Source organism: Balaenoptera ricei, chromosome 4 (assembly GCF_028023285.1).
Source record: "Balaenoptera ricei isolate mBalRic1 chromosome 4, mBalRic1.hap2, whole genome shotgun sequence".
In the NCBI taxonomy this organism is placed as follows: Eukaryota; Metazoa; Chordata; class Mammalia; order Artiodactyla; family Balaenopteridae; genus Balaenoptera; species Balaenoptera ricei.
Window position 1 is genome coordinate 24,269,910 of NC_082642.1, and position 16,863 is coordinate 24,286,772.

Below are 16,863 nucleotides of genomic sequence, written 5' to 3' on the forward strand. Positions count from 1 at the left end.
CTTAGTGTCTCTTAACATTTTCTGGTCATGGATGCCTTTGGGAAACTGATGAAATCTCTGGACCAGTGCTGTCCAATAGAACTTTCGGTGATGGTGGAACTGTTCTACACTGTGTGGTCCAACACAATGGCCACACGTGGCTACCGAACGCTCAAAACGTAGCAAAGGCAACTGAAGAGCTGAACATTTACTTTTATTTAATCTTAACTAATTTACATTTAAATAGCCACAGGTGGCTCTAGAACTGGACAGTTCGGCTCTAGAATTCTGTCCACCCTCAGAACATACATGTGAACATAAACATGGTACATACAGTTCGGGGGTTTCATGGAGAAGAATGATTTTTCAAACTTGGCCCTCAGCACCCCTCAGGGTTCCCCACAGGTGGGGTTTGGGAGGATAGTCATCTTCTTAACCTGAGAAACTTCTTTTTAAAATAAATATATTTTTTACATATTGGCTTTCGGATAATCTTCAGCTTGGGATGGGGGATAAACTAACTGTTACTTTAAAATAAGGATGCAAATCTGAGGAAATTTTCTGGCGTGATAAAGATGTTCCATATCTGATCTGGTGATTACATTGATGTATAGTAGGTAACAATTTGTTAAGCTGTACCATTAAGATTTGTGTATTTTACTATATGTAAATTATGTTTAATAAAAATACATAAAACTGAAAAAAAAAGGTTGCAAATCACTGTTTTAAGCTCTTATCAGTCCTTTGCTCTTGAAAGTAAATGAGTTGGAAGTTCTTTGCTGACTTGGTGGAGGACTTCCGGCACCAGAGGTCAGAGACCGGAGTAAGATGAGAAAGAACGGGGAGGGGGAGACCCCAGTTGCCTGCTCCAGTGTGCGTCAGGGCAGGGCTGGAGCAGAGAGAAGATGAGGTTGCTGGTGCGAAATTCAATGAAGTGGACAAACAACACAGGATGACCCCACTGGAACAAGGGCGCACCATCCCTTCCACCCAGATCTGGACCTTGGTCCACTCCTGTGCTCCCTCGGTTTCCCCAGCAAAGCCCTCATCCCACTGTGCTGAAGTGGCCCTTCCCAGGGTCAACTCCTTGTTCATTGCTGTGTCTCCAAGCTCTGGTTGTGGTGGACATTCCATCAACACCTGTTGAGTGAATGCCTGCATGAATGAATTGTGTGACCATTGGTGAGCCATTCCCAGTCTTCCCCTGTCCCAGGTCTGGAGGTCATTTTCTGGAAGCCCCCAAGAAGGGTGTTTTAAGATGTACAGGGGATTTTGCTTTTATTCTGGTATGGAGAGGCCAACAGATCAGGAGACAACTGACATTGCAAAGATCATTTGTTACTCACAGTTCCCAAGAGGAGGGGGCAGCCACACCATGTAGGGCTACACAGAGAAGAACCAGGGCTGGTCAGGAAGCAGAAGGGGCGAGGGGAAAGCATGGGCAAAAGGCTTTATTGTGGTTTTCATGGGAAGGAATGGGCACAGCAGTATAAGCAGCTGGGATTGGCTGGTTTGAATAATTTCAGTGGTCTCTGGGCTATAGAGATGGTCCCTTGTTGTCTGGTACCCAGCCCTGGGTGGTCAGAGCAGAGGAATATTGCCTCTTGGAGTGTGAGCCCCAGCAAGGGGAGGCAGGTTGGGGTATTGACTCAGGATGGGTTGGTTTGCATCTCAAAGGCACTGTCACAGGCAAGTGGTTCCTATCTCTAGGATCACTAGCCCTGCAATGGGGCCGTCTCTCCCTGTCAATGAGGCCCCAGCTGCCACAGCATCAAGAATACAGAAAATAAGAACATAGAGTTAATATCGTTGAATATAGTTCATTCAAAAGCTCTGGCTCTGTGAGGCCTCTGAGGACTGGCTTTGGCTGCTCTGAACCAGCCCTCTATTCGCCCTCCTTTACACGCTGCTGCACCCACATTTAGGAGCCCCTTTCCTTGTCTTTGGATGCTCCATGATGCCATTTTGCAGATGATGAATTTGCAGCCCAGGGCAATTACCCTGCTCGTTTTCTCCCAATGGTGCCCATGGCAAATATTCCACCCTAACATGGGGCCTTGAGTCATAGCAGGTATCCAGACCGCGGGCTCAAAAACCCCAGCTTCAGAGATGATGGCTTCCAAAGTGCTCTAGAGTAGCTGGCCATGCAAGGCCAGATGCGGGCAGATGTGGGCCTGGAGCTTGTACAAGTTGGGAGACTGCCTTTAAGAAAAAAAAAAAAAATTACTAATACAAAGGGGGACGTGCAAGTGAGGGAGCTTGAGGCTTAAACTCTTCATGTGGGTACAGCTCTGTTTTGTTTCTGCTTTGAAAACATGCAGTGCAGGGGGTGGACAGAAAAAGTAAAAAACAAAACCCAACCCTGGGGCGTGGGGGGACATACGTGTACCATATTCAGAGGCACACAATTCTGGAAAAGCAGAAAGATGCCTGAGGATGCAGTCACCTATGTCCCACCGTCCAGAACAAACACACTAGCGCTTGCATGTGCTGCCTTTTGACTTGGGCTTTGCTCCGCCCAGCAGCAACTGTCCCCTGTGTGTGAATCAGTGACATCCGCCCAGCGGACTGCAGTCTCTTCATAAGTAAGAGGCTGACGGGAGCAACAGTGCAGGAGTCGGTAGGAGATACAGGCTGATGGGAGGCGAGGCCAGGGCTCTGTCCTTGCTTCTCCTTACTTGGGGTTGAGGACGGGAGGCTGCCTGGGACACTTTGGACGCCGCCCAGCAGATGGGGAGGTTCTGTCCAATGTCTGTCCAAGGAGGCTGGGCAGCTCTGGGCTCAGGGAAGCTGGAGGTTCCTGCTTTCGCTGTTGTTTAGTAACAACCAGGGGTTTATTTGAGCCTCAAGTGGAGGCTAATTATAGGCCCTGACTTGCCAAAGCGCAGTTTGCTGGCCGTGCTTCCCCATCTCCACAGAGTGGATCCTAAAATAGACCTCCAGGCCATCGCTGAGCGCAGAGAGCCTTCCTCTGTCCTCCCGCGGCCCCTCAGCCCCGCACAGGCCACGTCCTCTGGGTGTCAGGGGTGGCTCAGCGCCCCCAGCCAGGAAAGGGCCAGGCGGCGGGTCCAGGGCTGGGACGTTGGCTGAGGTTTAGCACAGGCTGAGGACTGGGATGGTGGCCAAGGCCAAAAGTAAGTGTGGCGCCTGCACAGTGGGACAGGGACCATCTTTGTCTCTATACCTGGGAAAACCGTGAAACCTTCCCCGGGACTGAGGACAGGAAAGGAAGAGGGAGAGAAGTTGGATTTACTGCCTACAGGTGTGGCCCACTCACATGCTGGAGCTGGCTTGTACTGGCTTGTACCTGCTTGCCAGGACAGACTGTTAAATAAATATTTCAGGAGTTTCGTGAGCCGGTTGTTAAACACAGCCACCATGAAAATTTTAATTATGTGAACTTACAATTACATAAATTATACTAAAAACAAAGGTAATAAATACTCAAAATACAAAGGTAATGACTACTCATCATTTCCTAATTGTTTTACTATGTTTGACGGTCATCTCTGCTTTTGAGGTTATTTGCTTCTATTGTATCTGGAATGATGTGTGGACAGGGAACATTGCTTGCCATTCTGGTAAACAAAGAATGTTGCCCACCATTCCAGTTCTACAAGGACCAAGCCATCAGCCACTGTAGCTGCCCCCAGCCCCATGGTGCACCCAGAGAACTCAGGGTGGAGAAAAACAGCAAGTCTTCTGTGCTTTGGATACTGGCCCCAGAGAGTTAAGATGCATATTGAAGAAATAATTTCAATGAGCCCAGACTCTGCATCTTCCTTTATATAGAAAAACACTAAAATCATTAACTTGAGATGTCAGTTTCTTGTGATTAGCAGTAATCTTTTGATGTTCGACCACATGCTTTCCAGCAAAAAACTCCAATATATCCTGCCTCTTACCTTACCTCTTCCGAGCAGTTCCTCAGAGCTATTTGAGAGGCTGTCTCTCTGGGGCTATAGTCCTCAGTAAGGTTCCCTAATAAAACTTAACTCTCAACTTTTGTGTGTTTTTCTTCAGTCGACAGGTGGGAACACTATGTAACACTGTCCTACAATGCATCTCTTCCCAACTCTGCATTCATGCTGGTAGCTTGATGTCAGCTGCGGTGAGAGTAGCTACACTAGGAAATTGGCGAACACCATAAAGCAGAGCGTTTCATCCATGGAGAGCCAATTGTTATATAGATCCCAGCTCACTGACTGTTCCCCACCTGCCACCCAATACTCAATATTCATGACTTCACTAAATGCTCACGGCCCTCCTCCAATGCTGATATCAACTCACCCATTTTATGGATGAGGATGCCGAGGCTCAGAGAGCATATGTTAATTGCCCAAATCGCATAGCTGGAATGTGGCAGAGCCAGAAGGCCAAACCAGGTTAATGTGACCTGAAAGTGTGCATATCTTTGCCATCAGTTTTGGAAACTGAAAGGCACATCAGAATCAAGAGAGACTCTGTTGTGGAGGACTGTTTTCTGTCTTTGCTGTAACACAGAATAGTCAGGACTCCTGGTTCCTATTTGGGTTGCATCACAAAGACAAAGAGGCATCTTCCCTACTGGGTGTGAGGACGCTAACCAAACAAACCAAACCGTCTCTGGAGACATTTCTCCAAAGAAGACACACAGATTGCCAACAGACACATGAAAGAATGCTCAACATCCCTAATCATTAGAGAAATGCGAATCAAAACTACAATGAGATATCATCTCACACCTGTCAGAATGGCCATCATCAAAAAATCTAGAAATGATAAATGCTGGAGAGGGTGTGGAGAAAAGGGAACCCTCTTGCACTGTTGGTGGGAATGTAAATTGATACAGCCACTATGGAGAACAGTATGGAGGTTCCTTAAAAAACTAAAAATAGAACTACCATACGACCCAGCAATCCCACTACTGGGCATATACCCTGAGAAAACCATAATTCAAAAAGAGTCATGTACCACAATGTTCATTGCAGCTCTATTTACAGTAGCCAGGACATGGAAGCAACCTAAGTGTCCATCATCGGATGAATGGATAAAGAAGATGTGGCACATATATACAATGGAATATTACTCAGCCATAAAAAGAAACGAAATGGAGGTATTTGTAGTGAGGTGGATGGAGTTCGAGTCTGTCATACAGAGTGAAGTAAGTCAGAGAGAGAAAAACAAATACAGTATGCTAACACATATATATGGAATCTAAGGGAAAAAAAAGACAAAAAAAAAAACAGGTCATGAAGAACCTAGTGGCAAGATGGGAATAAAGACACAGACCTACTAGAGAATGGACTTGAGGACACGGGGGAGGGGGAGGGGTAAGATGTGACAGGGTGAGAGAGTGGCATGGACATATATACACTACCAAATTTAAAATAGATAGCTAGTGGGAAGCAGCCGCATAGCACAGGGAGATCAGCTCGGTGCTTTGTGACCACCTAGAGGGGTGGGGTAGGGAGGGTGGGAGGGAGGGAGATGCAAGAGGGAAGAGATATGGGAACATATGTATATGTATAACTGATTCACTTTGTTATAAAGCAGAAACTAGCACACCATTGTAAAGCAATTATACTCCAATAAAGATGTTAAAAAAAAAAAAAAAAAACCAAACCGTCTCCCACTCCAAGTCCCTGAGCTTTCATTTCTGAGCCCTGTAAGCTGAGGAGACCTGAGGCAGATCTGCGGTCCGACTCTGAAGGCCCAGGGGGCTTCTGCGGCTGCAAACTTGGCTGTCAGGCCCTAGAGAGGAGAGGGCACTTGTGTTTAAAACTTTGAGAGACGTACATTAGCTATCTGGTCCTCTTGGATTTATGGCTGAAGTGGATGCAAATTAACCTCACTTCTCTGATCACCTTTTCTTTCCAGGGGAGAAGGTCATAAAAATACCAAATGTACAGTCCCTGACTGATGCTGTGAATACAAACATACTTACCCATGACCCTGGGACCACTCCTGCCCACTTTTCTAGTAGGAGAAAAGTATAAAGTGATGTAACATTTGCACTCAAGGGCAGACTTAAGGGAGGGCAGGCTAGCAGCTTGCACATGGTGTGCTGGGGACACCAGCAGATGACATCTTCTCCTCTCTGTCCTTCTGCCCAAACAGAGCTGGGACTCCTACCATCAAGGCTACGTAACTTAACACCAGGTCTTCTGTTGAAAAGAGGCACTGTCATAGCAGCAACAGTGCGAATCTCTATGTGAGATTAGCTGGTCTTAAGGGATTAGGACCCATTAATTTTGCTGGAGCCAGAAACAAAATTCACCTTCAAAGCCTAAAATGCTGTGGATGAGAGTAGCGGGGGTTGAGCGGCAGGGGAAAGGCAGTCAGAGGTCATGGGGGGCAGGGGTGTGTTCTGTGAGGGACGGTGCAGGGCGGGGCGCTGCCCGCTGGCTGCGGAGGCTCAAGCTGCTCCGGGCCTGGCCGGCAGCCACCTCATCTGACTTCCCTGAAGCTGTCTTCCTTTGCGCCTCCAGGTGGACGCTTCCTTAGCGGACTTTACACCAGTGCTTCTCAAAGTGTGGTCCCTGGACCAGCATCCTCAGCGCCACCTGAAACTTGTGAGAAATGCACATTCTCAGACCCTACCTCAGACGTCTGAGTCAGAATCTCTGGAGTGGGTCCTAATGATCTGTGCTTTAACATGCTTTCCAGGGGCTTACGATGCACACTCGACTTTGAGAGCCTTTGCTTTGCACAGACCTGCTCCGGTCCTGCTCAGGCCGCCCCCAGGCTGCTCCTGGACCTCCTTGCTGTCCTGACCCACACCGTTGCCTCTGCCTAGAACACCTGGTCTTACCACCTGACACGCCCTGGCCACCTGAGAAACCCTTCCCCACTTTAACGCTCCTCTCGAACATGGCTTCCTCTGCGAAGCTTCTTTATTCGCTCATCCTTTACTACCTTCACGTCTTCAGCACGAGATTATTATTTCCTCTGTGCCAGGCTCTGTGCTGGTTTTGGGGAATCAGCAGCTATGGTAGGAGATGCGGTTAGAAAGGCAGGCGAAGACCAGATCCTGGGGGGAAGGCCTTGGGAAGAGCGGGAAGGAAGTGGCATTTGCTGGGATGCCAATGGAAGGTTTTGAGCAGGCACAGGGGTAACCTGCGTGGTAAGTGGATCCCCCTGACTCCTGTGGGACACAGGGGGCCATGCCGAGGGCCCAGCTAGGGGGCTCCTGCACTCATCCAGGGGAGGTGATGGTGGCTTTGACTAGGGCGGTTGAGGGATGGTGGGGATGGAGCAGTCATGGGGAGAGTGAGGGAGAGGAATTGAGGATGGCCCCTAGGCTTTTAGCCGGAGCTACTGGCTGCACATGGGCCCTAGCTGTCTCCCTACCTCCCTCCTTGAATCATCCTGCATCTGAGTCACGTTCCCCCCACAGCGGAGCATGTCCCCGTCTCTCCACGCAGTGTAAACTGTATGCAGGCAATGACCACATTGGCCTATTCTTGACCCCAGCTCCTCCCTCACCAATTTGGGCCAGTTACTGGGATAAGTGACTCTAAGATTCAGTTTCTCATTCGTAGAATGTGGATAATGCCACTCCCTGCCCCCTGGGATAGTTGTGAGAAACAAATGAGCCGATGCCTGGGAAGCACTCGGCTGACTGCCTGGAGCAGAGTAAGCATGAATGGTAGCCATCTTTATTGTTGTTATTCGTCTTAGGACAGAGCAGTTGTTCAGTGATTGTTGAGTGAGTCTGCTGGGTATGGTGGTCTGGCACTGTCCCCACTCTGCTTTTTCTGGATGCACCGGTGGCTGAATGAAGACTTCTATCTAGTGGCTTCATGTTATTTTTCTTTCAGTTTTTCCATCCATAGTCATTTGAAAAGCCCTGGTCCCTGGTACTACGATGATGAGGATTTTACCCTTTCCTACTGCCATCCTCACTGCGGATGCAGTTATAAAAATAAATGGAGCTGGTGGTGGCAGGTGAGGGATTTAACCTTCATTGTGTTTCAAAAAGGCAAGGATGAGCAGCATTTTCAAAAGGGTTATCATTTGGGCCCAAGGGTATAATTAGAGCTTTATTTGGAGTTAATGATATTGGCATCCCAGCAACCAGGGCTGCAGGTGAGAGAGGAGGTGGGTAAGACTGGGCCCTGGGAAATGAGACTCAGCTGGTGCACTGGCAGATGCAAGAGCCCTGGAAACACTTCTCACATTTGTTGGACTTTCAAGTTTAGGATAAATGCTCAGCATGACCTGCTTCCAGCAATAAATGAACAAGAAATCATCTTCTGTCCCTATACCCTACTTTTACTGCATCTTCACCAGGATGGTGAAGGCCAGCATGTCACCAGCCAGTCAGATGCTTCTCTGTGCTCATCCTGACCTGCCGCTACATTCGTCATGAGACACACTTTCCTCTCTTGGCTTCCATAAACCACTCTCCCCTGCTCTTCCTTCTACTTTGTTGGCCATCTTTCGGCTTCCTCCGGCGTGAAGTCTGCCTCCCTTGTCTGACCTCTAAATGCTAGAGTTCTCACGACTGGGTCTTGGGGCTTTTTCTCTTTAATCACTGAGTTATCTGATCCATTCACATGGCTTGAAATGTATGTGCGGATGACTTCTGCATTTATATCTCTAGCTCAGAACCTTCCTTTCTACTCTAGGCTTGCATACCATTCTCTCCTTGACATCTTCTCTACTTGGCTCAGATGTCTCACACTTAACGTGACCAAAATGGAATTTTTGCCCTCTAAAAGCAAACCGCCCCCGCGCCGCGCTCCATGCCAGTAAACAGTACTAACAGGAACCAGGGAGTCTTGACATCACGCTTTCTCTCATCTCCCACATCTAATCCAACACCAAGGTTAGTCAATTCCCCCCCCCACCCCGCCCCAATGTATCTCAAATCCATCTACTTCTCACATCTCCACTGATGTCACCCTGGTGCACACCCCCATCACGCTCTCCGACCCCATGGCAACATCCTCCTAATCCCTCTGTCCTCTCCTCCTTGAGTCCATTCTTCATCCTGCTTCCAGAGTGATTTTCTTCAACTCTTCACATCAGATCATGCCACTCTGATTAAATTAAATTAAAACTCTTCTGAGGTGTTTCTTGTGCTTAAGATAAAATCCAAGCTTCTGACAGCGGCCCTCAAGGCCCCGCATGTGTGTCAATCTTCCCACTGCTCACAGGCTCCATCCTGCTGGCGCCAGGTCTTTGTGGACCACGTGGGCCTCTCTCCTGCCTTGAAGCTTCAGCCCGTGCGGACTCCTCTGCCTGGACTGCTCTCCCCGCTCCTGTGTTTGGGTGGCTCCCTCATCCTGATCACCCTGCCTAAGGTAGGACCTCCTTCCTCTCTGCCCCTCTCTGCCTTGTTCACTTTCTTTAAAACACTTACCACAGCTTGTAATTATTACCAATTTTTGTTTATTGGTTTATTAGTTGTCATCTCTGTATTTGCTGCCAGAATATAAACTCCTTGAGGCCAGGCACCGCCTTTCTGTCCTGCTGTTGTTCCATCCCCAGCACAGTGTCTGGTACAAGACATACAGTTGGATTAATGAGCCCAGAAATAATGCTGCTTCTTCATGGACAACCAGGAAGGGGAGACCCTCCAGGGACACCCAGGTTCCTACCTAGTTCCAACCTGAGAATCATCTTTGGTACCTCCCTCCCCTTCACCCCCAAATCAGAACATATCAATTCCCCACACTGATGAGTTTCACTCCATTCCTGTCCCTTATCCAGCCTTAGTTCGAGCCCCAATTGTCTCTTTTCTGGTTCAGCCTGATAGTTGTTACCTGAAGATGGAAAATACGAAGCCCACGCAGTGAGTTAAGGTTGCACCTGCAAGTGGAGTTAGGGGACGTGTCACCAGGTAGTGGAGAGGGTGTCATGTCCCAGATAGCTCCCCCCAAGCACAGTCACAGCCACTGTGGGTCCCGGGAGAATCAGGCACACTGAGGGCTAAGGTCAGGTCTTCCGGGCAAGTTCAGGATGGTGGGCACTTCTGAGTTGTACTGCATGTAAGCCTTGACCTCATCATCACGCTGCGCTCTGGCTGAGGGGAGAAGGTCTCAGTAGGAGAGGTCGGGGGAGTGTGGAGTGAAAGGCCAGAACTGGCGGGTGCTGGTGTTCACAGTGCTGGGCGATCGGGAGCACCTGGTCCCTAGAGGCTGCCCTCTGTCTCGAGGAGGACAGAGTTCCCTAGGCTTCACCTTCTGCGGAGGCCTCCCTCATCCTGTTCCCCCAAGTTCTGGCTCTGGGCTCAGCCAGCATCCTGCCTGCAGCTACACTGGATGGGTATAGGAGGGCTTGCTTTGGGCACTGAAGAGTTTAACTGCCACGGTCCACCAGTATGTAAGCCTGCGTGTGTGTGTCATGACCCGGCTCTTCAGGGCCTAATTTTCTACACATGCCCTAATAAAATCTGAGTTTTGAGCACCAGGCACATCAGGATACAGTGACCCTGGGAGGCTCTGTTTGGGCAGCCAGCTGGTCTCCCTCTGTGATATCTCTGTCTCTGTCTCTCTGTCTCTCTCTGCTTTCTAGATTTGGAGCAACTGCTTTCCAACTTCTCATTCCCCTTTCTACTGGAATGAACTTACTGAGATGCAATTTGAATTTTTTGAAATTATTCAGGGGGGTGCTCTTGAATAAACCCTCATAACTTGGCCCTGCTCTTCACTCTGGCTTTATCTCTTCTTCTCTCCCCTGCTATAGGCTGAACTATTTTTCTAAACAGACGTGGGCCTCTCCAGTTTCCAGACCTTGACTCATGTTGCTACCTCTGTGTGTCATGACCTAACTAGGCCATCCAGCCTCCATGCTTTCCTTATCTGCCAGGTGAACTCCTACCCATCCTTCAAAATCCAGCTCAGGGGTCTGGGCAAGATGGCTGAAGAGTAAGACACAGAGATCACCTTCCTTCCCACAGATACATTAGAAATACATCTACACGTGGAACTGCTCCTACAGAACCCCACTGAACGCTGGCAGAAGACGTCAGACCTCCCAAAAGGCAAGAAACTCCCCTCGTACTTGGGTAGGGCAAAAGAAAAAAGAAATAACAGAGACAAAAGAATAGGGATGGGACCTGCACCAGTGGGAGGGAGCTGTGAAGGAGGAAAGGTTTCCACACACTAGGAAGCCCCTTCGTGGGCGGAGACTGCGGGTGGCAGAGGGGGGAAGCTTCGGAGGCACGGAGGAGAGCACAGCCACAGGGGTGCGGAGGGCAAAGCAGAGAGACTCCCGCACAGAGGATCGGTGCCGAGCAGCACTCACCAGCCCGAGAGGCTTGTCTGCTCAGCCGCCGGGGCGGGCGGGGGCTGGGAGCTGAGGCTCGGGCTTCGGTTGGATCGCAGGGAGAGGACTGGGGTTGGCGGCGTGAACACAGCCTGAAGGGGTTAGCGCATCACAGCTAGCCGGGAGGGAGTCTGGGAAAAGGTCTGGAGCTGCCAAAGAGGCAAGGGACTTTTTCTTGCCTCTTTGTTTCGCGGTGTGCAAGGAGGGGGGATTCAGAGCGCCGCCTAAACGAGCTCCAGAGACGGGCGCGAGCCGCGGCTATTAGCACGGACCCCAGAGATGCGCATGAGACGCTAAGGCTGCTGCTGCCACCACCAAGAAGCCTGTGTGCAAGCACAGGTCACTATCCACACCGCCCCTCCCAGGAGCCTGTGCAGCCCGCCACTGCCAGGCTCCCGTGATCCAGGGACAACTTCCCCGGGAGAACGCACGGAGCGCCTCGGGCTGGTGCAACGTCACGCCGGCCTCTGCCGCCGCAGGCTCGCCCCACATCCGTACCCCTCCCTCCCCGCGGCCTCAGTGAGCCAGAGCCCCCGAAGCAGCTGCTCCTTTAACCCTATCCTCTGTGAGCGAAGAACAGACACCCTCAGGCGACCTACATGCAGAGGCAGGTCCAAATCCAAAGCTGAACCCCGGGAGCTGTACGAACAAAGAAGAGAAAGGGAAATTTCTCCCAGCAGCCTCAGAAGCAGTGGATTAAAGCTCCACAAACAACCTGATGTACCTGCATCTGTTGAATACCTGAATAGACAACGAATCATCCCAAATTCAGGAGGTGGACTTTGGGAGCAGGATACATTAATTTTTCCCCTTTTCCTTTTTTTGGTGAGTGTATATGTGTATGCTTCTGGGTGAGATTTTGTCTGTATAGCTTTGCTTTCACCATTTGTCCTGGGTTCGGTCCGTCCTTTTTTTTTTTTTTTTTTTTTTTTACTTAAAAAATTCTTTTTCTTGATCATTTTTTCCTTTAAAAAATTAAAACTTTTTTCTTAATTTTTTATTTTTTATCTAAAAAAATTAAAAAAAACTTTTTTCTTAAAGTTTTTCTTAATAATTTTTTCCTATTTTTTATTTTAAAAAACTAAAAATTTTTTTTCTTAATAATTTTTTTCTTATTTTGTACTATAAAAAATCAAAATTTATTTTAAAAATTAAAAAATATTTTTTCTTAATAAATTTTTTCTTAATAATTTTTTTCTTATTTTTTATTATAATAGCTTTATTTTATTTTATTTTATTTTATCCTCTTTCTTTCTCTCTTTCTATTTTTTCTCCCTTTTATTCTGAGCCATGTGGATTAAAGGCTCTTGGTGCTCCAGCCAGGCATCAGGGCTGTGCCTCTGAGGTGGGAGAGCCAACTTCAGGACACTGGTCCACAAGAGACCTCCCAGCTCCACGTAATACCAAATGGCGAAAATCTCTCAGAGATCTCCTTCTCAACATCAAGACCCAGCTTCACTCAACGACCAGCAAGCTACAGTGCTGGACACCCTATGCCAAACAACTAGCAAGACAGGAACACAGCCCCATCCATTAGCAGAGAGGCTGCCTAAAATCATAATAAGGCCACAGACACCCCAAAACACACCACCAGACATGGACGTGCCCACCAGAAAGACAAGATCCAGCCTCATCCACCAGAACACAGGCACTAGTCCCCTCCACCAGGAAGCCTACACAACCCACTGAACCAACCTTAGCCACTGGGGACAGATACCAAAAACAATGGGAACTATGAACCTGCAGCCTGTGAAAAGGAGACCCCAAACACAGTAAGATAAGCAAAATGAGAAGACAGAAAAACACACAGCAGATGAAGGAGCAGGGTCAAAACACACCAGACCTAACAAATGAAGAGGAAATAGGCAGTCTACTTGAAAAAAATTCAGAATAATGATAATAAAGATGATCCAAAATCTTGGAAATAGAATAGACAAAATGCAAGAAACATTTAACAAGGACGTAGAAGAACTAAAGAGGAAGCAAGCAACAATGAAAAACACAATAAATGAAATTAAAAATACTCTAGATGGGATCAATAGCAGAATAACTGAGGCAGAAGAACGGATAAGTGACCTGGAAGATAAAATAATGGAAATAACTACTGCAGAGCAGTCTAAAGAAAAAAGAATGAAAGGAACTGAGGACAGCCTCAGAGACCTCTGGGACAACATTAAACGCACCAACATTCGAATTATAGGGGTCCCAGAAGAAGAAGAGAAAAAGAAAGGGACTGAGAAAATATTTGAAGAGATTATAGTTGAAAACTTCCCTAATATGGGAAAGGAAATAGTGAATCAAGTCCTGGAAGCACAGAGAGTCCCATACAGGATAAATCCAAGGAGAAACACGCCAAGACACATATTAATCAAACTATCAAAAATTAAATATAAAGAAAACATATTAAAAGCAGCAAGGGAAAAACAACAAATAACCCACAAGGGAATCCCCATAAGGTTAACAGCTGATCTTTCAGCAGAAACTCTGCAATGCAGAAGGAAGTGGCAGGACATATTTAAAGTGATGAAGGAGAAGAACCTACAACCAAGATTACTCTACCCAGCAAGGATCTCATTCAGATTTGATGGAGAAATTAAAACCTTTACAGACAAGCAAAAGCTGAGAGAGTTCAACACCACCAAACCAGCTTTACAACAAATGCTAAAGGAACTTCTCTACGCAGGAAACACAAGAGAAGGAAAACACCTACAATAACAAACCCAAAACATTTAAGAAAATGGGAATAGGAACATACATATCGATAATTACCTTAAATTTAAATGCTCCCACCAAAAGACACAGACTGGCTGAATGGATACAAAAACAAGACCCGTATATATGCTGTCTACAAGAGACCCACTTCAGACCTAGGGACACATACAGACTGAAAGTGAGGGGATGGAAAAAGATATTCCATACAAATGGAAATCAAAAGAAAATTGGAGTAGCAATTCTCATATTAGACAAAATAGACTTTAAAATAAAGACTCTTACAAGAGACAAAGAAGGACACTATATAATGATCAAGGGATCGATCCAAGAAGAAGGTATAACAATTGTAAATATTTATGCACCCAACATAGGAGCACCTCAATACTAAGGCAAATACTAACAGCCATAAAAGGGGAAATCGACAGTAACACAATCATAGTAGGGGACTTTAACACCCCACTTTCACCAATGGACAGATCATCCAAAATGAAAATAAATAAGGAAACACAAGCTTTAAATGATACATTAAACAAGATGGACTTAATTGATATTTATAGGACATTCCACCCAAAAACAACAGAATACACATTCTTCTCAAGTGCTCATGGAACATTCTCCAGGATAGATCCTATCTTGGGTCACAAATCAAGCCTTGGTAAATTTAAGAAAATTGAAATCGTATCAAGTATCTTTTCTGACCACAACGCTATGAGACTAGATATCAATTACAGGAAAAGATCTGTAAAAAATACAAACACATGGAGGCTACACAATACACTACTTAATAACGAAGTGTTCACTGAAGAAATCAAAGGGGAAATCACAAAATACCTACAAACAAATGACAATGGAGACACGACGACCCAAAACCTATGGGATGCAGCAAAAGCAGTTCTAAGAGGGAAGTTTATAGCAATACAAGCCTACATCAAGAAACAGGAAACATCTCGAATAAACAACCTAACCTTGCACCGAAAGCAATTAGAGAAAGAAGAACAAAAAAACCCCAAAGCTAGCAGAAGGAAAGAAATCATAAAGATCAGATCAGAAATAAATGAAAAAGAAATGAAGGAGACAATAGCAAGGATCAATAAAACTAAAAGCTGGTTCTTTGAGAAGATAAACAAAATTGATAATCCATTAGCCAGACTCATCAAGAGAAAAAGGGAGAAGACTCAAATCAATAGAATTAGAAATGAAAAAGGAGAAGTAACCACTGACACTGCAGAAATACAAAGGATCATGAGAGATTACTACAAGCAATTCTATGCCAATAAAATGGACAACCTGGAAGAAATGGACAAATTCTTAGAAATGCACAACCTGCCGAGACTGAACCAGGAAGAAATAGAAAATATGAACAGACCAATCACAAGCACTGAAATTGAAACTGTGATTAAAAATCTTCCAACAAACAAAAGCCCAGGACCAGATGGCTTCACAGGCGAATTCTATCAAACATTTAGAGAAGAGCTAACACCTATCCTTCTCAAACTCTTCCAAAATATTGCAGAGGGAGGAACACTCCCCAACTCATTCTACAAGGCCACCATGACCCTGATACCAAAACCAGACAAAGATGTCACAAAGAAAGAAAACTACAGGCCAATATCACTGATGAACATAGATGCAAAAATCCTCAACATAATACTAGCAAACAGAATCCAACAGCACATTAAAAGGATCACGCACCATGATCAAGTGGGGTTTATTCCAGGAATGCAAGGGTTCTTCCATATACGCAAATCAATCAACGTGATACATCATATTAACAAATTGAAGGAGAAAAACCATATGATCATCTCAATAGATGCGGAGAAAGCTTTCGCCAAAATTCAACACCCATTTATGATAAAAGCCCTGCAGAAAGTAAGCATAGAGGGAACTTTCCTCAACATAATAAAGGCCATATATGACAAACCCACAGCCAACATCGTCCTCAATGGTGAAAAACTGAAACCATTTCCACTAAGATCAGGAACAAGACAAGGTTGCCCACTCTCGCCACTATTATTCAACATAGTTTTGGAAGTGTTAGCCACAGCAATCAGAGAAGACAAAGAAATAAAAGGAATCCAAATCGGAAAAGAAGAAGTAAAGCTGTCACTGTTTGCAGGTGACATGATACTATACATAGAGAATCCTAAAGATGCTACCAGAAAACTACTAGAGCTAATCAATGAATGTGGTAAAGTAGCAGGATACAAAATTAATGCACAGAAATCTCTTGCATTCCTATACACTAATGATGAAAAATCTGAAAGTGAAATTAAGAAAACACTCCCGTTTACCACTGCAACACAAAAAATAAAATATCTAGGAATAAATCTACCTAAGGAGACAAAAGACCTGTATGCAGAAAATTATAAGACACTGATGAAAGAAATTAAAGATGATACAAATAGATGGAGAGACATACCATGTTCTTGGATTGGAAGAACCAACATTGTGAAAATGACTCTACTACCCAAAGCAACCTACAGATTCAATGCAATCCCTATCAAACTACCACTGGCATTTTTCACAGAACTAGAACAAAAAATTTCACAATTTGTATGGAAACACAAAAGACCCCGAATAGCCAAAGCAATCTTGAGAATGAAAAATGGAGCTGGAGGAATCAGGCTCCCTGACCTCAGACTATATTACAAAGCTATAGTAATCAAGACAGTTTGGTACTGGCACAAAAACAGAAACATAGATCAATGGAAGAGGATAGAAAGCCCAAAGATAAACCCACGCACATATGGTCACCTTATCTTTGATAAAGGAGGCAAGCATATACAGTGGAGAAAAGACAGCCTCTTCAATAAGTGGTGCTGGGAAAACTGGACAGGTACATGTAAAAGTATGAAATTAGAACACTCCCTGACACCATACACAAAAATAAACTCAAAATGGATTAAAGACCTAAAT

At 46.0% G+C, this 16,863-nt stretch overlaps 1 protein-coding gene across 1 annotated transcript in view; it reads right to left on the reverse strand.

The window, feature by feature from the left end:
- Nucleotides 1-16,863, reverse strand: part of BFSP2 (beaded filament structural protein 2) — a 74,787-nt gene that overhangs the window by 27,342 nt on the left and 30,582 nt on the right. The window lies entirely within an intron of this gene.